Source organism: Mesocricetus auratus, unplaced genomic scaffold (genome assembly GCF_017639785.1).
Source record: "Mesocricetus auratus isolate SY011 unplaced genomic scaffold, BCM_Maur_2.0 Super-Scaffold_100251, whole genome shotgun sequence".
NCBI lineage: Eukaryota > Metazoa > Chordata > Mammalia > Rodentia > Cricetidae > Mesocricetus > Mesocricetus auratus.
In genome coordinates this window covers 33,125-54,881 of record NW_024429258.1, presented here as the reverse complement: position 1 = coordinate 54,881, position 21,757 = coordinate 33,125, and positions in this window count along the sequence as shown.

Below are 21,757 nucleotides of genomic sequence, written 5' to 3'. Positions count from 1 at the left end.
ACAATACACAAAGTCTGTACTATTAAATGGAAGTCCTATCTGGTTCACCATAGATGAAAAGACAATAAATATTCTCCAAAATGTTAAGTGCTATCTGAGAAGTATTTTCTATCTTCCTTCCTTCCTTCCTTCCTTCCTTCCTTCCTTCCTTCCTTCCTTCCTGTATTCTAACCTCTCCCTTCCTCCCTTTCTCCATTCTTCCTTCTCCCCCTCCTTACTTTCAAACCTCTTTCCCTCCCTTCCTTTCTTTCCCAGATGAACATGTTTCTTTAATCTAGCCTGATGTGAACTGCAATCCCCAGCTGAATGCCTTTCTTTAAGTTAGAGTGCAATTCAATGTTCTTTCCGAGAAATTGCCATTTCTTCCAAGAAGGAAAAATATCATTAATCCCTCCTTATAGCCGCAGTGTTCATTTAGGCCATGTTAGATTTCTGTGTTTTTCAGGTGCGGCTCAGCCTCACATCAGCCTTCATAGTCAAGGTGCTTCATTATCATCCACTTTCCAACCTTCTATAACACTCTATCTATCGCCCACTCCTCAGAGACAGGATTCCATAGGAACCCTAGCACCAAGCAGAGACCAGCAACACAGCAGGGCAGATCTGTGCTGTGTCCTGAACCATTCCAGTTTAGGTGTAAGTTCAATGCACTCCTAACACTATGAAGATCCTTGCAGCTATGAAATGTAAGACAACCCTGACATTAGACTCATCAAACATAAATACCCTCTTACGGTGTGCCTGAAGTCTTGTCTCCAAGTCAACTCTCGATCGTGTCAAGATGACAATAAACATAACCATCATATCATGGTGGCTGAAATCATCTTGAACCAAAAGAAAAACAAACAACATCTAGAAAAAATACAGTATTTAATTCAAAACATACCATAAAACTAGAATCTACAAAATTGCATGACATTGTTATCGAAACAGTCACAACACAATACTTTATAATGGAGCACCATAGAGTTACAACAAAGCCCTTAGACTACTAATTTTCAACAAATGTGTGAACAACATACAGTCTTTTAAATAAATGTTGTAAATGTTTGGTATCCATATGCCAAAGCATGAAGGTAGACACCATTTCTTGGGTTTTGGGTGCAGAGCATGGGGTCTTATGTAGCCCAGGCTGGTCTCCTTCATCTGTTTGTTTTCTCTTCGTTTTCTGGACACTCTTTAAGGGGTTTGCTTATTTCTTCTTCAAAACCTCTATCATCTTCATAAAGTTAGTTTTAAGGGCATTTTCTTGTGCTTCCACTATGTTGGAATATTCGGGGCTTGCAGTAGTGGGATAGCTGGGCTCTGGGGGTGACATACCGCCCTTGCTGTTGTTGATGGTGTTCTTATACTTACATATGGATTTGAAGTGATTACAGGTCTAGGGGACAATTTCTGGGTTTGTCTTTGTTGGGTGGGTATTTTCTTCCTTAGTTTCTGTTTCCTCTCTGGTCTGCTGGCTGGAGTGTCCTGTGACTGAGTGGAGATGGACTTCTGATGTCTTAGATGGGTTCTTGTTTAGCAGGGGCTGCCGCCAAGGTGGAAACTGGAGTTTTGATTATGTGCATGGCCTCTGATATGTCTGGGGGCTCTCTTGGATCCAGGATTCTGGCCTGGCTTCTGTGTAAGTGGCTTTTGTCTGGTTTTCAGGGAGTTGGTGTGGTTCTGGAGTTCAGGATGCTGGTCTGGCTTCTGGGGTTCAGGATACTGGTCTGGCCTCTGGTGGGGTAGGAGGCTTCCTCCAGAAGTGTGAACTGGGATATGGAGACAAGGAGAGGAGGTTTACATTGGGCAGGCACTGGCAAGGTGCAGAAGTGGTCTTACCTGGAGTCAGGGAGCTGGCCTGATCTCTGATGGGGTAGGAGGCTTTCACCAGAGTTGTAACAAGGATACAGTTACCCCAGTCTGGTATCAAAGTATTCATGAAATCCTGAACATCTGATTCTCTTTTCTCTACCTCCTAAGAGCCAAGATTATAGGCAACACAACTTCACAGTATATTTCCTGAAACTCAAGATTTTGTAAAATTAAGGGAGAATTTAATATAAATAACAAAGCATAAGCAACAGTTAAAACAATAAATATTTTATATTGATGATCACCTCATCCCCAGGTTGCTTATATTTTCCAAGCCTACTACATTTAAGGTTACAAAACAAACTAAAATGAGGTAGTTATTTTCACCCATCTGAGGAGGTAGTGAAAGAGGAAAGTAATGTTGTTTACAGACTCCAGATTCCAGGAAATAAGTTATACATTGACATTTGCACAAAAGAACAGGGACTGTCTGAGATCTCCGGTGTCCCCACATTGCTGCGTTCTTGTCCTCCAGACCACACATCCCTGGATTTATGTCATAGCTCCCCCTCCCTGTCCTTTTATCATGCTTCTATGCCATAGCTATGGCCTTCCTTTTAGAGCACAGACTGGATCTTGTCCCACTGCTCCCTAAGCCTATGAAATGGCTTCTGTGCTGTGGACTTAAAGCTCATATTCCTAAACTTGCTTTCGCCCTTTCTCCTGACTTAATGATACTTAGAGCTCAGGCCAGGCTTTATTCCCTTCCACATCTCTTTACCATCTTTATTTCTATTTCTTCTGTCTGCTTGGTTATCTTCCCAAACCTCACCATAAACCTTCCTACCCACCTGCTTTTCTTAGTGTTTCTATTGCTGGGAAGAGATGCCATGACCAAAGCAACTCAACCCTATGGATCACACTGAAACCTATGCTAAGAGGAAGAAAGTTCATAGCACTAAGTGCCCACATGAAGAAACTGGAGAATAGACACACTAGAGAATTAACAGAACACCTGAAAGCTCTAGAACAAAAAGAAGCAAACTCACCCCAGAGGAGTAGACAACAGGAAATAATCAAACTGAAAGCTGAAATCAATAAAGTAGAAACAAAACAATACAAAGAATCAATGTAACGAAGAGCTGGTTCTTTGAGACAATCAACAAGATAGATAACCGTTTATCCAACCTAACCAAAAGGCAAAGAGAGAACATGGAAATTAACAAAATCAGAAATGAAAAGTGGAAAATAACAACAGACACTAAGGAAATCCAGTGAATCGTCCGGTCATACTTTGAAAACCTGTAATTGAAATATTTAAAGGAAATGAATGATTTTCTGAATAGATAACACTTACCAAAATTAAATCAAGAAGAGGTAAGCAATTTAAATAGACCTATAACCCCTAATGAAATAGAAGCAGTCATCAAAAATCTTCCAACAACAAAAAGTTCAGGGCCAAATAACTCTAGGGCAGAATTCTATCAGAAATTCAAAGAAGAGCTAATACCAGTACTCTTCAAATTGTTCCACACAATAGAAACAGAAGGATCATGGTCAAACGATTTTTACCAGGCTATAATCACCTTGGTACCTAACCACACAAAGCCATAACTAAGATAGAGAACTACAGTTCAATCTCCCTATTGAACATTGATGCAAAAATACTTAATAAAATACTGGCAAATTGAAACCAAGAATACATTAGAAAAGTCATCCACCATGATCATGTAGGTTTCATCCCAGAGATATGGGAATGGTTCAACATGTGAAAGTACATCAATGTAATCCCCCATATAAACAAACTAAAAAAGAAAAACCCCATGATCATCTCACTAGATGCTGAAAAACCCCTTGACAAAATTCAACACCCTTTCATGATAAAGGACTTGGAAATATCAGGGATAACAGGAACATACCTGAACTATAAAAGCTGTATACAGCAAACCAACAGCCAACATCAAACTAAATGGAGAGAAACTCAACGTGATTCCTCTAAAATCAGGAATAAATCAAGGCTGTCCACTCTCTCCATATCTTTTCAATATTGTACTTGAAGTTCTTGCTAGAACAATAAGACAACAAAAGGAGATCAAGTGGATACAAATTGGAAAGGTAGAAGTCAAACTTTCACTATTTGTAGACAATATGTTAGTTTACATAAGTGACCCAAAGAATTCTACCAGGGAACTCCTACAGCTGATAAACACCTTCAGTGAATGGCAGGATACAAATTTAACTAAAAAATCAGTACCCTTACTGTATTGATACAATAAAGGGGCAGAGAAATAAATCAGAGAGACATTGCCCTTTACAATAGCCACAAACATCATAAAATATCTTGGGATAACTCTAACTAAATGGGTGAAAGGCCTACAAGAACTTTGAGTATTTAAAGAAAGAAATTAAAGAAGATACTAGAAAATGGAAAGACCTCCCATGCTCTTGGATAGGTAGGATCAATAGTAAAAATAGCAATCTTACCAAAAGCAATTTAGAGATTCATTGCAATTCCTATCAACATCCTAGCACAATTCTTAAGAGACCTTGAAAGGACAATTCTTAACCTTATATGTAAAAACAAAAGACCCCAGATATCCAAAACAACCCTTTACAATAAAGGAACTCAAGAAGCTAGTCACCAAAACACCAAATAATTCCACTAAAAAGTATGGTACAGAACTAAACAGGGAATTCTCAATAGAGGATTCTAAATGGCTGAAAGACATTTAAGGAAGTGCTCAAATTCCTTAGCCATCAGGGAAATGCAAATCAAAAACACCAATGACAGTTTATGCTGGAGAGGTTGTGGAGAAAGGGGAACACTCCTCCATTGCTGGTGGGAGTTCAAATTTGTACAGCCACTTGGAAATCAATATAGTGGTTTCTCCGGAAAATGGGAACCAGTCTACCTCAAGATCTAGAAATTCTACTCTTTGGCACATACACAAAGGATGCATATTCATATAACAAGAACATCTGTTCTACTATGTTCATAGCAGCATTTTTTTGTAATAGCCAGAACCTGGAAGCAACCTAGATGTCCCTCAACCAAAGAATGGATACAGAAAATGTGGTACATTTACACAATGGTGTACTACTCTGCGGGGAAAAAACAATGGAATCTTGAAGTTTGCAGGCAAATGGGTGGAACTAGATGAAACCATCCTAAGTGAGGTAATTCAGTCACAGAAAGACAAATATGGTATGTACTCACTAATATACAGATTCTGGACATAGTGAAAAGGCTTACCAGCCTACAATCCACACCTCCATAGAAGCTAGGAAACAAGGAGGACCATAAGTGAGACAGTGAAGCAGAAAGGGACAAGAGCACCTGAACAATTAGGGAGTATGGGTGAGGGAGGAAGGAGGTAGGAGAAAGAGCAGGGGAGAAGAGGAGGTGAGAAGAGAACATGAGGGACCAGGAAGATTGAGTGGGGCGAGGAATAGAGGAGAGCAAGAAAAGAGACACATCAATAGAGGGAGCCACTATAGATTTAAAGAGAAATCTGGCATTAGGGAATTATACAGAGATCCAGAAGGATGACTCCAACTAGGTCCCTAAGCAATAGACAAGAGGCTACCTTAAATGCCCATCCCCTATAATGAGAATGATGACTACCTTAAATGCCATCCTAGAGCCTTCATCCAGTAGCTGATGGAAACAGAAGCAGACACCCACAGCCAAGCACTGAGCCAAATTCCTGGAATACAGTTTCAGAGATGGAGGAATGAGGAACAAAGTGGTCAAGACCACGCTGGGAAAAGCCACAGAAACAGCTGACCTGAGCAAATGGGAACACATGGAACCCAGTCTGACAGCTGGAGAACCAACATAGGACCAAACCAGGCCCACTGAATGTGGGTGTCATTTAGGAGCACTGGGCAGTGTAGAGAGAAGCCTTTTTCTTTGAGAGGAGCCTTCCTTCCAGCCTGGTTCTAGAGCCGCATCAATCCCAAATAAACACACAGGAGGCTATATTAATTATGAAGCTGTTGGCCTTGCTTGTTTCTTACTGGCTAGCTCTGACTTAAGTAATTACCCAATAATTGTTAATCTAAGTATGTTTCTTACCGGAGAATAGTTCCGGGCTTCCTACCCCATGGCGTTACATGTTGACTCTCTTGTGTTTCTCCTTCCAAGAGTCCTTCTGGACTCCTAGTCCCTCCTATCTTGGTTCCTATTGGCCAGCAGTAATTTATTGACAAATAACAGGACTTCCCCAACAGGGCACTCTATGGGGCTTCTGGTAGTGGAATCAGGATGTATCCCTAGTCCACAAACGGATTTTGGGAGTTCATTTCCCATGGAGGGATACTCTCTCAGCTTAGATACACAGGGGAGGGCCTAGACCCTGCCCCAAATAACTTGACAGATTTTAATGATCCTTCATGGAAGGCCTCACCCTCCCTGGGGAGTGGATGAGGGATGGGATGTGTGGTCCTTGGGGAGTATGGGAGGATGGGAGGGAGAGGAAACTGGGATTGATATGTAAAATAAGATTGTTTCTAATTTAAATAAAATTTATATATAAAAATGAGGTGTTAATACTTGAAATAATGTGTTCAACCAAATAGTTATAAGTTTGGGAATTGGTTTTAAAGTTAGATAAGTTGACCTCACAGTTTACAGCCAATCTAAGACTGACTCCAGGGCAAACCCACAGATCCAGTATTTTCATTTAAGTGCTTATTCTATTAGTATACCTCCCCTTGTTGCCAGAGGGACATATGCCATTATTTAAAACCGAGAAGAAGCTATCACTATTTTAGTTGATATAGACAAAGATAATGAGAACTAGGTACTAAGAACTCTGAAAAAAGTTTTACATGGCAAAAATATGAAAGACTGAATGAACTTCATGTATGATGTAGGGTTTGAAGTCACCTATTTATGATCCATGGAAGAAGTGGGTCAGAGGAAAAACAAATATGAGCTTACTCTACGCAGAGAATAGAGGAAGGGCTTCAGAAATTCATGGAGGTGGGGAATAAGTATCACAATGCATAACAGCATGTGTGTATTGAGATGCCATGAAGAAACCCATTACTTTACCAAATCTAAAAATTAATAAAAACATGAATAATTTTAAACAATATGTACAAGAAAATATTGCTGAGCTGATTGTAAAAATATTTACAGAACCAAGATTTATAGAGCTCAGAGACGTCCAACACAGGGAAAGTCACCATGTCCGGTACTTGAAGCAATGAGGACTGAGAAAACATGTGAGCAGTTCAGTCTTAGAGCAGCAACTTAGCATGTGATCAGTCTTGAGTACAACTTGTGGCATCAAAGGGAAAACAACAACAAAATGATACCAAGGAGATGTGCTTTATTTTATTAAAGGAATGAAGACAAGCCACATAATGTTTTCAGTAAGAATGCTGGTGGTTTGATTGATGGGGAAACAGGCAAGAGTGTAGGGCAGAGATGATTAGGGCCTGACATGAGGTTGTAACAATGACATCCATGTAGAATCCATAGGATTTAGAGGTGACTGAATTTCAATATGATGTACAGGTAGAATAAAATACAACTCTGAAATTCTTGTTAAGGAAAATAGGCAAAATAGTAACAATAATATTCCCCAAAGAGAAGCAACTGGCACAAGCCGATTTAGCCAGGGAGGTAGAAACAGCATAGTATAATGATATAACATAGTCAGAGGATTAATTTTAATGTGAAAGAATAACAGATGCACATGTAATGATGAGGAATTGCCTGTCACTGTCTCAGCCCTGCAGCTGGGAAGCAACCCTATGAGTCATCCCTTTCCTTTCAGTCACTAGCTTTTAAAGAACTTAGCTACATATTTTATTTCAAAAGACACGCAGAATCTCTCTTTCCCTTTTTTCTCAGAAGTTATGAGTGCCTAAGTTGATGATTTCTCATTTGTGTACATATGAGGATGGATGACTATGCATTTTAATGACTTTGAGATGTGAAGTACATGTGTCATAAGCTTTGGTTTTGTTGTTGTCATACAAAGCCTTTAATTTCTTTTCTATTTTACTGATATTTAGGAGACCTGTCTCCAGCAGGTATCTATGTCAGGAAGTTGTGGGTTGTCCATTGGCTGATATCTATGGCCATGGATAAATACTACCCAAGGCCCCATAGATTACCTAGGCCTCCTCACTGACACCCACTTTCACGGGGTCTGACTCAGTCCCATGCTTTCCACACAGCCATCAGTCTGGGGTCCAAGATCTCCCCTTTTTCAGGTCAATGGTTTCTGTGGGTTAAACCAGCCCAGTCTTGACCCCTTTGCTCTTCAGTTCTCCCTTTCTGTCTCTGGGTTCCAGGAGTTCAGTTCAGTGTTTAGCTGTGTGTGTCTGCCTCTGCTTCTATCAGTCGCTGGATGAAGATTCTGTTTTCCAGACTTTCTGGCAGTGGGATTGTATGCCCCTGATTCATGTCTAAAAACTATATATGAGTGAGCACATGCCATGTTTCTCTTTTTGTGACTGGGCTACTTCACCCAGGATGGTTTCTTCCATTTACCTGCTAATTACAAGATTCCATTGCTTTGTTCCACTGAGTAGTTCTCAATTATGTAAATATACCACATTTTCTGTATCCCCTCTTCAGTTGAGGGGCATCTAGGTTGCTTTCAGGTTGTGACTATTACAAATAATTCTGCTATGAACATAGTGGAACAGACATCCTTGTTGTATGAATGTGCATCTTTTGGGTATATGCCTAAGAGTGGAATTGCTGGGTCTTGTGGTACACTGATTCCCATTTTCCTGAGGAATCTACATACGGATTTCCAAAGTGGCTGTATGAGTCAGCACTCCCACCAGCAGTGAAGGAGTGTTACCCTTTCTCCACATCCTCTCCAGCATAAACTGTCATTGGAGTTTTTGATTTTAGCCATTCTGACAGGAGTAAGATGGTATCACAGAGTTGTTTTGATTTGCATTTCAAGATGACTAGGGATGCTGATCACCTTCTTTTTTTCCTTCATGAGGAATGTTATCAGCCTTTCAAGGACAATGCAGGAAAAATATTTTTTCATATTTTTTATTTAACTTTTTACACATGTCACTCTCAGTTCCCTCTCCCTCCCCTCCTCCCTCACCACCAATCCTCCCAACCCCTCACCCCCACTCCATCCCCTTCTGCTTCCATGAAGGATTTTCAGAGTCTGTTACATCATCCCGGGAAGGACCTGGGTTCTTCTCCATGTGTCCAGGCTGAGACAGCAACCCTCGACGTGTTATGGATTCCCAGAGTCCCTCTGCATGCCAGGAATAAATACTGCTCTATTCTCCAAGGTCACACAGACTGCCAAGGCCTTCTCTCTCTCACCCAGGTTAGTGGGAGGGGTGTCTGGATCAGTCCCATGCTGGCCCCTCAGTCATCAGTCTGGGGTTCATGTGTTCCCCCTTGTTTAGGTCAGCTGCCTCTGTGGGTTTCCCCAGCCTGATCTTGATTCCTTTGGTCATCACTCCTCTTTGCAACTGAGTTCCAGGAGTTCAATCTGTTCACAGCTGTGGGTGTCTGCCTCTGCCTCCATCAGCCACTGGATGAGAGTTCTAGGATGGCATATAAGGCAGTCATCATTCACATTATTATGGGAGGGCATTTAAGGTAGGCTTAATGCTAGTTGGTGTCATTCTTGTAGAACTCACTAGTGCCAGATCTCTCTTCCAACTTATACTGGCTCCCTCTTTTATGGTATTTCCCATCCTTTTCTCCTCTGTTCTTACCCTGGCTCAACCTTCCTGCTCTCCCATGTCCTCCTCTCCCCTCCTCTTTTCTCTCTCTCTTTCTCCCATCTCCTTCTGCCCTCACTTTCTCTCCCCCCCAATCCAATTAGTAGATCTCATCCCATTACCCTTCTCCTGGTTACCAATCATATCTCTCTTAGGGTCCTCCCTGCACTCTCTGAGTGAGATTGTGGGCTGGCAATGCCTTGATCCATGTCTAAAATCCATATATGAGTGAGTATATATTTGTCTTTTTGTGACTGGGTTACCTTACTCAGGATGGTTTCTTCTAGTACCATCCATTTGCCTGCAAATTTCAAGATTCCATTTTTTTTCTGCTGAGTAGTTCTCCAATGTGTAGATGTACCACATTTTCTCATAATCTGAGGTTCCTGAGTTGAGCACCTTCTTAAGTGTCTCTCGGGCATTTTGAACTCATCTATTGAGAATTCTCTCTTTAGCTCTGTACCCCCACGTTTTGGTTGGATCCTTTGGTGTTTTGGAGACTTGCTTCTTGAGTTCTTTGTAAATTTTGGGGATCAGTCCTCTGTCAGATGTGGGGTTAGTGAATATTTTTTCTGAGTCACTTGATATCAAAAATCTGGTATCATTATAGGTAGGGTATATTTTCAATACTGGATAACCAGCTGTCTCAGGTTTTCTATGATACATAGAGACTTTTTCTGGGCTTGTAAAAATGATATCTTTTTATTCAGAAAATTAACAAGAGAATTAGCATAAATCAGCAGAGAACAAAGAACCTGAGGCATTATGATCTGTGAGATAATGAAAAAATTATTCTAGCTCTTTGAGCAAGAAAAGTTTCAGTAAAAAGACGTGATTAAGTAATGTCTTAGCTGGTGGGATAGTTATAGAAACATGTACATACATTAATGCATTTAATATTTTTACTACAAATGTTCTCATCACACCTACCAACAAATCAAATATCATACAGACTCATTTGCCAGTCTATCACGAGTAATGAAGTCAGATTATAATATAATCAAGATATGTAGTATCTGTTAAATGCTTGATACAAGGCAACAAGTCTGTTCAAAGTGCTTGAACTCTTAAGACTCTAGTCCTTTGCTACCGCTGCCAGGCCATTTCTGTATTTTTATCATAAATAGAAATATTGTTGAAAAATGAGAAGTAAAATAGAAAGACCTTGTTATGAGAAGCTTTCCTTGCTAGCCGCTTTGGTTTATCCCCCGCCAGCCGCCTGGGCTCTGCCGCATTGTAGTCCCCAAATAAACACACAGGAGGCTATATTAATTATGAAGCTGTTGGCCTTGCTTGTTTCTTACTGGCTAGCTCTGCTTTAGTAATTACCCCATAATTGTTAATCTAAGTATGTCTCTTACTGGAGAATAGTTCCGGGTTCCTACCCCATGGCGTTACATCTCGAACTCTCCTGTGTTTCTCCTTCCCAGAATCCTCCTGGACTCCTAGTCCCACCCATCTAGATTCCTATTGGCCAACAGTGCTTTATTAACAAATGTACAGGACTTCCCCCATCATCTCCTCTTTTCTGTTTAAACAAAAAGACAGGTCTTAACATTAACATAGTCAAATTATATATAACAGAACAGTTATCAAATAAGAACATAGTTACAATATTTTAGCAAGATTTAAAGAAAATATCATCCATCCCATCCTTGTGAGTCCAAAGTTCTATATGTATCTTTTATCATAACTAAGGAAAACTGTAAGTATAACTATCTATCTTCAACTCCATCAAAGACCACAGAAGGATAATATATAAACACTAGGATTGACAGGGATATCTTACTGCATGGACAGTCACCCAAAGTTCCTCTGTAATGTTGGGGCATCCATCTTCAGCCCATAGGCCGCTTCTCAGCAAAGCAGGAAATTTCAAACTGTCCATCTGCATTGGCAGTCTGTCAGTCATTTTTCTGTGTCCTACAGAAAGTCTGGTAGACTCTTCCATGAATCAGGAACCCTGTAAGACTGAGTTCAGCTGTCACTTTGCTGTGGGTCCTGCATGTCCAGATTATACAACAACAGTCAAGTAGTACAAGCAAGAGCAGTTTCTTCCCCAAATGGTTAATCTTGCCATGTTGAAAGCAAACTCCATAACGAGTTTCTTCGATGCCCATCTTCCTCTCAGACATAATTGGTGCTGCCAGGAGCAGACATTTCTCATTGTCAAGAAAAACCCTAAACCATTTTAAATGCCATTTTCTGAAGGTCTTTGAAAGGTTTGAAGACTATCTATCTCAAATATATTTCTGTATATTTAGAAAACCTAACTTACCTAACTATAAATTATAAGTAACTATCTATAGTCTGTATTCAATTATGCATTACATTTTAAAAGATCAGTATAAGCACAATACTTAATCAAGAGGAGAAATATTAGCATTACAAAATTGACCTTGATTTTGTCTCAATAAATGAAAAACAATACCCATACCATAATTCCCCTTTTTACCATTAAAAAAGAGATTGGCTGTTATCATTAGCTAATTATAAACAATCCCATTTAAATGACAACAAAGATTTATAAACAAGATGGGAATTGGGACGTGGCTCATTCCAACCTGCTTCGTGCTGGAAGGGGGCGCTGTTCATACCATGGGGATCATGACAAAACTCAGAAACCTGTATAAGTCCTTATTTTCAGGGTCTGTAAAGCTGCATCATCTTAGCTGGTTCAATTTTTGGAACATCTGGTCCACTGCTTCCGGGGGTCTTGGTTCGTCAAACCACAGAAGTCTGGAAGGAATCCTCAGCTTTTCATTTTCTGTGGAAACATAAGTAAAATATCCTTTCCCAAGTAACATATCCTTATACTTAAATTTTGAAGTCAAGGCATTTTCAAAAGATATAAGTTGAATTAATTCAGCAGCATTTATAATCAAGTGTACTTTAGCAGCTGTTCCTTCCTTAGCAATCAAAAAACTGAAAAACATAATAGCATACAGTGTCCAGACTCTCTGTGTATTTTCCATCTTTACGTGGCTTATTTATTTATGTTTTATTACTTTATTTATTTTACTTTTATTTATTTTTCTCTGAGACAGGGTTTCTCTTTGGAAATCTGCCTGCCTCTGCCTCTGGAGTAAATCCTACTGGCGTGCGCCACCACAACGCCGGCTTTTGTATTTATATACCACTTTGCTGTTTCATTTTCTCTCTCAATCTCACGTATTTTTTTAAACAGACTGTAAACCTTTAAAAGCTTTCCTTTATCCAAGTCTGACTTTACAGTAAATCTTTATGTTTTTCTGGCCACGTGTCTTATCTGTAAAACCGCGACTGTTTTAAACTGACGTTTTCAAGATGGCGGGCGTAAGCGTGACTCCAGCTTACCGCTTCAGTCCATGCTGACATCCAGCAAAAGCTGCCACTTCCAGCTGTGCGTACACACCTTTTAATCGTTAGCAGAGTCTCTTAAAACAACCTTGCTGTTTTTTTTTTCTTTTTATGCCGAGTCAGGAAGACTCTGCTAAGCCAGCCACGTGAATCTCGGCTTGTTGATAGCAAAACAGAGCACACCTGAGAAAAATGCTGCTACCAAAATCTGTGTTTCTCTCTGTTCTTCTGTTTCTAAAATTCCTTTGAAGCTTTTGTTGTTTTGCGTGGAAATTCAATCCCACTCCTGACACCATTCTGTTATGAGAAGCTTTCCTTGCTAGCCGCTTTGGTTTATCCCCCGCCAGCCGCCTGGGCTCTGCCGCATTGTAGTCCCCAAATAAACACACAGGAGGCTATATTAATTATGAAGCTGTTGGCCTTGCTTGTTTCTTACTGGCTAGCTCTGCTTTAGTAATTACCCCATAATTGTTAGACCTTGCTTTTCACATTTGTAATTTGAAAGAATAAGTATGTCTTTGGTTTCTCAAGACAGAGTTTCTCAATGTAACACTCCTGGATATTCTGAAACTCACCTTGTAGACCAGGCTGGCCTGGAACTCACAGAGATCCACCTGCCTCTGCCTCCCCAGTGCTGGGATTAAAGACATGCAGCACCACTGCCTGGCTTGTTTTGTATCTTATTAACTTTTGTTTATTTTTTGTGGTTTTTACACCATGCATCCCAGTCCCACCCATATCTCCCCTCCCCCAATCTGCCCTCCACCCCTGTTGTTGTTGTTGTTGTTGGTGGTGGTGGTGTGTGTGTGTGTGTGTGTGTGTGTGTGTGTGTGTGTGTGTGTTATGCTGGTATGATGTCATTTATTGCCTGTGGGGGGTTTTCAGGGGGTATAGTTAACCTTCTTGATAGAAGTATTCCTTCTAGTACCTTCTGTTTTTCTTCTCTAGGGCTGGATTTGTGGACAGATAAATGTGTAAATTTAACTTATGGCCTATCTTGTTTTCTCCATCTATGTAGAGAAAAGCAGAAACAAACATTTGGGAATATTTATGAACTTTTATCTTGCTGTAAATGTGATATACCAGCTGGTCAATATACTCCTTTTCTTGGGACAAGTTTTCTGGATGATTTGTCTTTTTTCTTCAGATATCTCATTTGTCCAGTGTCTCTGAATTCCTTCACTGGATACCTTTCTTCTCCTGAAAAGACAAAAATAAAACCATGTATTTTGGGGAGGTTCTTGTTTGGCAAGTTATAACAGATCAAATTTGTACAAATTTGCACTCCCACTAGCAATGGAGGAGTGTTTCCCTTTCTCCACATCCTCTCCAGCATAAGCTGTCATTGGTATTTTTGATTTAAGCCATTCAGACAGGAGTAAGATGGTATCTCAGAGTTGCTTTGATTTGCATTTCCCCGATGGCTATGGATGTTGAGCACTTTCTTAAGTGTCTCTCAGCCATTTTAGACTCCTTTATTGAGAATTCTCTATTTAGTTCTATAGCCCACTTTTTAATTGGATTCTATGGTGTTTTGGAGACTTGTTTCTTGAGTGCTTTGTAAATTTTGGAGACAAGCCCTCTGTCAGATGTGGGGTTAGTGAATATCTTTTACCATTCTGTGGGCTGCCTTTTTGTCTTGTTGATTATCTCTTTTGCATTACAGAAACTTCTCAGTTTCAGGAGGTCTCATTTATTAATTGTTGATCTCAGTGCTACTCGTGTTATGTTAAGGAAGTGGTCTTCTGTACTAATTCATTCAAGGGAATCTCCTATTCTCTTCTAAGAGGTTCAGTGTAGCTGGATATATGTTGAGGTCCATGTGAACTTAAGTTTTGTGCATGGCGATATACATGGATCTATCTGAAGTCTTCTACGTGCCAATATCCAGTTATGATAGCACCATTTGTTGAAGTGGTGTTCGTAGGTGTGTGTGTTAATATCAGGGTGTTCAATTTGATTCCAATGGTCTACCTGTCTATTTTTGTGCCAATACCGAGCTGTTTTCAAGAATATAGCTCTATAATAGAACTTGAAGTCAGGGATGGTGATGTCTCCGGACATTGCTTTATTGAACAGAGTTGTTATGGCTATCCTGGGTATTTTGTTTTTCCACATAAAGTTGAGAATTGTGTTGAGTGAAAAATATTTATTTATTTATTTATTTGTTTATTACATATACAGTGTTATTCCAGAAGAGGTACCAGATCGAATTGTAGATAGTTCTCTGGGTAGCTATTCATTTTCTTTAGGAATCCATACATCCAGTATTCTTTCGATCTGAACAGAAGACATCTCAGGAGGAGGAAAGATAACAGCTCATCTACAAAATCATATTCTACAATGGGTAAAATGACCTCATAAAAGGAAAGAGAAGTGTTTTGTTTCTTGTCTTCACAGGAAAACTCAACGAAAGAATACTGGACGTATGGATTCCTGAAGAAGAATGAATAGCTACACTGAGGCCTATCAAAAAACCAATAACTAACTGTGTGGTATCAAAGTCTAAATCTCTCTATATTGTTTTTTTATAATACCCATTTCTTTCTGTTTCTTAGTATGCTTTAGTCCCCATTCATTTAACTGAACCTGGTTCTGGAGTTGGATTGGCTCTCCTACTCTAAATTCAAGCATATTATTTAAATAAAATTCAGAATTTCTGTATTATATCGAAGAGCCATTGATATAAGACAGAAGAAAATAATATTAGGGACTGTTGTCTGTGGATTTCTTTTTCTGAAAAGTCTAATCTCCTTCATGTTTACCATCTTCCCTATTGCCACCTTTTCCAGTATGCATACTTATAAAAGTTTTAAAACAAAATTTCTTTCTTAACATTAGTGTTTAAGTTTTCCAGAGAACAAGGAATTTCCTGACACAATCTTCAACTGCTTCGGAAAGAGAATGGGGATCCACTTCCTTGTCTCCACCTGATTCGACTGGATGCATCTGAACTTCCCCGTATCATTGACTCCACCTGACTAGCACCATCCTGAACCCGACTTGGATCTACATCACTCAACACATCTCCAGACCAAAGAATGGATACAGTGCACCTTCTACAATCTGGCCAGAGCTTCAGACGAGAGCTTCAATTAACACTAGAACTCCAGTCAGGAACTTCAATCAAACATCTCCTTCCAAACAGAGACTGTCTAAGCTACTTAAGATTTTGTTACACTAATATTTTTCTTCTCACAGGTCCCCATGAGATTGTCATTGTCATATCTCAGCAGGAAGTAGTTTTGAGAATTCCATACCCCCTCTTCCTACTATTGATATTATAGGATAGTTTACATCTGTTAGTGTTAGTTTTCAATTATTTTAGAGTTGGGGTTGGAAGGTGTTCAGACTTGGGCATTTCTTTCAGATAAGTTTAGGTTTAGATGGGATAGATGTTTGAGACATTTTGTTCATTGCCACAAGTTAGTTTTGTTTTTAGTTTAAATATCTTTTTTAGACTAAAAGGGGAATTGTAGGGGGAAATTTAGGACTCTGCCATTAGCCATGAGGCACTCTAAAGACACTTACAGATATGGTAACTAAAGGGCGGAACCGTGCCATTAACCACCACTAGCATGCCCGCTTTGGGCCTGGCTAGGGGCTTGTATGGAGGAAGGAATAAAAGAATCAACAGCAGAGAGCTCGCCCCTTTTCGGCTTCCAGTTCAGTGGCAGAAAACTACTCCACTCATGTGGGTTGCTCATTTTTCTCTTGTAATTTCTACAATAAACAGTTACCTATACCCTCAATAAGTGTGCCCTTTATCGTTGCAGCATCAGAATTGTTCTTTCAAAGTCTGTGAAGAATTGTGCTGGAATTTTGATGGGGATTGCATTGATTCTGTAGATTGCTTTTGGCAGGTTTTCCATTTTTACTATATTGATCCTACCTATCCAAGAGCATTGGAGATCTTTCCATTTTCTGGTGTCTTCTTTAATTTCTTTCTTTAATGACACAAAGTTCTTGCAATATAGGTCTTTTACTTGTTCAGTTAGCATTACCCCAAGCTATTCTATGTTGTCTGTGGCAATTGTAAAGGGTGATGCTTCTCTGCTTCTTTCTCAGTCCTTTTATCATCAGTATAGTAGGGCTACTGATTTTTCTTGAGTTGATCTTGTACCCTGCCACTTTGCTGAAGGTATTTGTCAGCTGTAACAGTTCCCTGGTAGAGTTTTTTGGGTCACTTATGTAAACTATCATATCATCTGCAAATAGTGAAAGTTTGACCTCTTCCTTTCCAATTTGTATCCCCTTGATCTCCTTTGTTGTCTTATTGCTCTAGCTAGAACTTCAAATACAATATTGAAGAGGTATGGGGAAAGGGGACAGCCTTGTCTTCTTCCTCATTTTAGAGGAAATGCCTTGAGTTTCTCTCCATTCAGTTTGATGCTGGCTGTTGGTTTGCTGTATATAGCTTTTATTATGTTTATGTATGTTCCTGTTAACCCAGATCTCTCCAAGACCTTTATCATTAAGGGGTGTTGGATTTTGTCACAGGCTTTCTCAGCATCTATTGACATGATCATGTGATTTTTGTTTCTCAGCTTGTTTATATGGTAGATTACATTAATGGATTTTCATGTGCTGAACCATCCCTGCATCCCTAGGGTGAAACCTACTTGATCATTGTGGATGATTTTTCTGATGTGTTCTTGGATTCGATTGGCCAGTATTTTTTTTTGAGTATTTTTGCATCAATGTTCATGAGGGACATTGGCCTGAAGTTCTCTTTCTTAGTTGTGTCTTTGTGTGGCTTGGATATCAATGTTACTGAAGCCTCATAAAAATAGTTTGTCACTCGCCTTTAATCCCAGCACTCGGGAGGCAGAGGCAGGCGGATCTCTGTGAGTTCGAGGCTGGGCTGGACCGACAGCCTCCAAAACAATACAGAGAAACCCTGTCTCGTAAAAACCAAAAAAAACCAAACAAACAAACAAAAAAGTTTGTCAAAGACCCTTTTGCTTCCATTGCGTGGAATACTTTGAGGAGAATTGGTATGAACTGTTCTTTGAATTTCTGGTAAAATTCTGATCTGAAGGCATCTGGCCCTGGGCTTTTTTTTTTGGTTGGGAGAATTTGATGGCTGTTTCTATTTCCTTAGGTGTTATAGGACTATTTAAATTGCATATGTGTTCTTGATTTAATTTCGGTAAGTGGTATCTATCCACAAAATTGTTCATTTCCTTTAAATTTTTGAATGTTGTGGCGTATAGGTTTTCAAAATATAACCTGATGATTCTCTGAATTTCCTCAGTGTCCTTTGTTATGTCCCCCTTTGCATTTCTGATTTTTTAATTTGCATGTTAATTTGGTAAGTTTGGATAAAGGTTTGTTTATCTTGTTGATTTTTTCAAAGAATCAACTCTTTGTTACAATGATTCTTTGTATCTTTTTTTAGTTTCTAGTTTATTAATTTCAGCCCTCAAATTAATTATTTCCTGGCATCTGCTCTTCTGGGATGAGTTTGCTTCCTTTTGTTCTAGAGCTTTCAGTTGTGCTGTTAATTCTTTAGTTTGAGTGTTCTCTGGTTTCTAAATGTGGGCACTTTGTGCTGTGAACTTTCCTCTTAGCACTGGTTTCAAAGTGCCCCATAGGTTTGGGTAATTTATGTCTTCTTCATTCTCATTGAATTCTAGGAAGACTTTAATTTCTTTTTTTTATTTCTTCTTTGACCCAGGAATGGTACAATTGTGCATTATTCAATTTCCATGAATTTTCAGGTTTTCTGCAATGTGTGTTGTTGTTTAATTCTAGCTTTAAAGCATGGTGGTTGAGCCGCACCTTTAATCCCTGCACTCGGGAGGCAGAGGCAGGCAGATCTCTGTGAGTTCGAGGCTGGGCTGGACTGACCGCCTGGAAAACAATACAGAGATACCCTGTCTCATAAAAACCAAAAAAAAAAGCATGGTGGTCTGATAAGATACATGGAGTCATTCCAATTCTTTTGTACCTGTTGAGGTTTGCTATGTTGCCAATAATGTGGTTTAGCAGGTTCCTTGTGGTGCTAAGAAGAATGTATATTCTTTCGTGTTTGGATGAAATGTGCTTTAGATATCTGTTAGACCAATTGGGTCATAACTTCTATTATTTCCTTGTTAAGTTTCTGTCTGGTAGTCCTGTCTAATGGTGAGAGTGGGGTGTTGAAATCTCCCACTATAAGTGTGTGAGGTTTCTATATGTGATTTGAGTTTTAGTAATGTTTCTTTTATGAATGTGGATGCCTTTGTATTTGGGGCATGGATGTTCATTGTCTAGGTATTAACTTCAGAAGCCCATATATCTCTAGAGAGAATGCTGCCAGAGAGTCTTGGGTTTCAAGTTTTTGGTTCTGTGAAGACCATGGACCACTTCTGTGTGTAAAGATGTGAGAGGGTATGGAATAGGCTCACTACCAAAGTTTTAGGTGAAATCAAGCACTAAGCAGATGGAGTGATGAATTCTTTGAAATTTTAACTTGAATCACTGCTACAGGGAAATGGCAGAGACTGCCACATTTCCTAAAAATAATAAACACCACAGAGTGCTTGTGGACGGTACTGGTTTCACATGGTCACAATTAGCTGAATCTTCATGGGATATGATCATGACTTGTGCAAGGTTTGAGGGATAACTAAATCTCACTGGGCCTAAGAGACAGCATTCCTAGATTGGTAGTGAGACCATGTATAGAAGACCAACAGTGAGAGCATGTGTAGTAGACATTTCCTGAAAGGAAGCCTGGGTGTGTCAGAGGGCCTTGGCAACAGGAGAGAGCCGAGTCTGGTAAAAGATGATGTGGACCTATGGACAGCCAACACATCATTTCAGTAGATGCCAGCTCAGTGGCCCTCCTTTGGGGAAAGATGGGAGGTATATAGGCTTACCCCTCCTGAAATAATCCAAGCTTATTGTTTCCACTTGTTCCTGTTACCCGTGTCATTGGTCCTATGCCTACTTTACCCCAACCAGGAGGGACACCCATTGTGATCCTGCAAATACATTGTGTCTCCAGAATGCAAGACTGCCACAAAATGCAGTCCAGGAGTTCTACAGGGAATGAGACAGGCATTAGAAGATGGCATAGCAACTCATCTGTGATTGTTAGGTATTTTGTACCTAGGGACTCATCCATAATTCAGGAGATTACTACAAAAAATCTAAATCAAAAATAACAAAAACCACTAAAACAAAAACAAAAAACCATTAACTGCTCCAAGTCCCTCAAACTGGTAATATCTATGAATATTTCTTAGAGTGCTATGGAGGAAGTTTCCAGAACTAAAAACATTAGGGAATGACAAATATGTAACAATGCATTCATGGATGGAAGACTTAAAATAAACAACTTTAAATGCTCAAAAGACGTGATAGGCAGCAACTTGTATATTTGTATATTTGGAATGCCAACAATTTATAGTGAAATTCCTAGTCATTTCTGATAATCATACACAATATTTACAGGAGTTACCAAAAGGGACACTTACTATAATCATTCAACTATTACTGTTATTTTTTGTTTTCTTTTAGATAAGATCTCACTCTGTCACCACACTCAGACTGGTAGGAAACTCTGCAAACCTGTTACTTCATTCAGTCTCCCAAATCCTGGGACCACAGGCTTGAGTCACCACACCCAGCTCTGATTCAGCTTTTCAATTACAAATGAGATCCTACATGGTGACTTCAAACCTGTGATGTCTTTAAAACTATATGAAACACAATGAGTAAAGATGTAGCAAGAGCCCGCACCAGACATGATGAACACTCCTCTCTAACAAGCTTGATTCAAGCACGTCCTAATGAAAAGTGGGAAAGTAACCCTGAAGCACACACAGAAGTACAATCCACCTAGTTTATATTCATGTGTAAAGGGAAGCACAATACTTGTGCACAGACAACATCTCTGACAATACCAGCTGTTAGTAAAGGTGTTAAGCAACAGAACACTAATAACCTTGCTAGTGAGTGTCACACCGGCAGGACTGTTTTTTACAAATATTTGGGCAAGGCACAGTAGTGCCTACCTATCACCCCAGGAATTGGGAGAGTAGGGACAAGAGGAACGGGAAATCAAAGTCACTCTTGACTGCACAAAGCTTGAGGCTAGCCTGGGGGACATGAAAACCTCTCAATAAAGAAGTAAAACATTAGAAATCATCTAATAAATTAAAGATACACATCCCATGACTTAGTAATTAACTTCCTAGGCAGCTGGTAAGATGTTCCTGTGTATTAGACATCTCAGAGGAGTGTTGATACCAGCTTTGACCCCAACAGCTACCACAAGAAGCTACCAAAGGTTCAGACACAGAATTTGCACATGCAGTTAGAGATAATTCTCCATGGCAACAGAAGCTAACTTAAAGATAGCTGTAGAAACTTGGAAGAATGTCATGTAAAGGTGAAGAAACTAGACACAAATTATACACAGATTGATAAAGTTCAAAACCAGGAAAACTTTATAAACATATACAGTCTAAGAATTTATAAAGTGGTAGGAAAACTAAAGACAAAAAAAATCCCCCAGGAAAATGAATCCCTTAGTTTTAAGGAGGAGAATCTGACAAGCATTTGGAATAAGGACAAGTTCCACTTGACAGGTAAGTAACGTTCCCATATACTCATTTTATAATATTTTATAGTGTACATCTGAATTTTCTAATTTTCTGTATGGATACTACACATTACCTTTTTGCAAGCAAAGAATTAAAAATAAACAGCTATTTTATTGCAAATTCCCCTTTATGTAGACATCTCTTTTTTTGTTTTTGTTAGAGTTGAAGATATTTTTTAATATTTATTTTTTCCTCAATATATGTTTTTATTTAAATTAGAAGCCTGAATGCTTCACATGTCAATCCCAGTTCCTCTCCCACCCCTCCTCCCTTGTCCCTCCACCAGCCCCCCACAC